Genomic DNA, 2,555 nt, shown 5'->3' with positions numbered 1-2,555 from the left:
CATTGTGTAAAAAGCACGTGTACTTTCCCCAAATATTTTTGGGTGCAATTCTCCTTTGCAAAGGCAGAACACTACCTGAAGGGTAGTGCAGTTTTGTACTGTTCCAGTGATGTGGGAAAGGGATTTTTTTTCCATTATTAATGATCGGGCAACTAAATTACATTCTTAGAAATCGCATATCAAAGCCATGTGATTCCATGGAATTACTGTGCTCTTGATAACAGAGCAGACCTTTACCCATTTTTTTAATAAAGAATTCAAGGCCACATGACGTTGATAATATATACACACGTACATATGAATTAGGAGCAGGAGAAGGCCACTCGGCCCCTCGAGCCTGCTCTGCCATTCAATAAGATTATGGCTGATCTGTTTACAACCTCAATTCCCACCTACCCCAATAACCATTCATCCCCTTGCTTATCAAGAATCTATCTAGCTCTGCCTTAAAAATATTCAAAGGCTCTGCTTCCACTGCCTTTTGAGAGAAAAATTTCTTTGTTGAGAAAAAATGTCTCCTCCTCTTTGTCTTAAATGGGCGACCCCTCATTTTTAATCAGTGAGTCCTGGTTCTAGATTCCCCCACAAGAAGAAACATCCTTTCCACATCCACTCTGTCAAGACCCCTCAGGGTCTTATATGTTTCAATCAAGTCGCTTATTACTCTTCTAAACTCAAGTCTAGCCAGTCCAACCTTTCCTCATAAGACAACCCTCCCGTTCTAGGTATTAGTCTGGTAAACCTTCTCTCAACTGCTTCCAACACATTTACACCCTTCCTTAAATATGGAGATCAGTACTATACGCAGTGCTCCGGATGTGGCCTCACCAGTGCCCTGTGTAAATGAAGTATACACTCTCTACTTTTGTATTCAATTCCCCTTGTAATAGTGATAACATTCTATTAACTTTCCCAATTACTTGCTGTACCTGCAAACTAACCTTGTCATGCAATAGGACACCCAGATCCCTCTGCATCTCAGAGCTCTGCAATCTCTCGCCATTTAGATAATATGCTACTTTTTTATTCTTCCTGCCAGAATGGACAATTTCACATTTTCCCACATTATACCCCATTTGCCAGGTATTTGTCCACTCACTTAACCTATCTCTATCCCTTTGTAGGTTAAGGTCTATTCTTCAAACCTATCTTTGGGTAGAATTTTGGCACGGACAATATGGCGCAATCTGGTTCACGACAGCAGGAAGGGAGGTCGCGATCGTCCACTCAGCCTGCCGATGGTGGGCTGTGTTTCCTGCCAATGGTCAGCAGGGAGCTCATTGTAATACATCAGCATCTTGTTAAAAGGCCATCCCGCCAGGCTCTGGACCCCCGCCGGATCGTCCGTCCATGTCGGTGGGAAAGCACGTCGAAGTGCTTCACAACGGCACATAGGCGATGTGCACAATGGCTGTGAAAGTGACTGCGGCGCTCAATTTCTATGCTAGTGGCTCCTTTCATGGCTCCACAGGTGACCTCTGTGGCATCTCACAAGCCGCCACCCATAAATGCATCCATGAGGTCACGGATGCCACCTTCTCCATGGCACACAACTATGTGTATTTCAACTGGGTCAGCCAGGATGCAAGGGCCATTGGATTCACCCAGATCTTGGGATTCCCACAGGTGCAGTGTACGATTGACTGCATGCATGTGGCACTCAGGTCTCCGTTGCTACACACGGTGGACTACATCAACCGCAAGGGCTTCCACTCACTGAACCTGCAGCTGGTATGCGATCACCAGAAACACATCCTGCAGGTGTGTGCCCAGTTTCCAGGGAGTGTGCACGGTGCCTACATCCTGAGTCGCTCGCAGATCCATGCAGTCTTCCAGGGTCCACAGAGGCTGAAGGGATGGCTCCTTGGGGAGAAGGGCTACCCGCAGAGGCCATGGCTGATGATACCCGTGTGGCAGCCTCAGACTGCAGCAGAGTGACGGTATAATGAAGCTCATGTTGCAGCTCACAACTTGGTGGAGCAAACCATCGGGATGCTGAAGATGCGGTTCTGGTGCCTGGACCGGTCTGGCGGTGCCCTGAAATATAATCCACAGAGGATGTCACGCATCATTGTCGTCTGCTGTGCCCTTTACAACCTGGCACTCTTACGGGAAGACAAGCTGGTTGAGGAGGAAATGGAGGAGCTGGAGCTCTCCTTGGATGAGGAGGATGGCAGTGGGGATGAGGGTGAGGAGGTCTTCGGCGGTGATGATGACGGGGATGAGGATCTCGCACTGGCTAGACAAGGCAGTCACGCTCGAGAGGCCCTCATAGCTGCCAGATTTGTGGAGGATGATGACAACATACAGTGAGGTGTTCCCATAGATCCTCACATTGCAGTTGTGAACCTTTGACTCCAGTCTGGCTTAGGGCAGTGCCAAAAGCCTCTTTGAGAATGCTCCTGTCGTGGAGATGCAGTGGAGGCCATAATAGTCCCTCCATGTGTTACCTCCTGTGCACTTAACATCATCTCTAAATCCACCCCACCTTAATAGATGTTACTGGTTCATTTACATCTGTTTTGCATTTCCATGCTTTTTGTATTTATTTTTTC

The sequence above is a fragment of the Cetorhinus maximus genome, unplaced genomic scaffold (assembly GCF_964194155.1).
Source record: "Cetorhinus maximus unplaced genomic scaffold, sCetMax3.hap1.1 HAP1_SCAFFOLD_1649, whole genome shotgun sequence".
NCBI classification, from domain to species: Eukaryota; Metazoa; Chordata; class Chondrichthyes; order Lamniformes; family Cetorhinidae; genus Cetorhinus; species Cetorhinus maximus.
The sequence above is the reverse complement of the archived record's forward strand: the minus strand, read 5'-3'. Positions refer to the sequence as shown.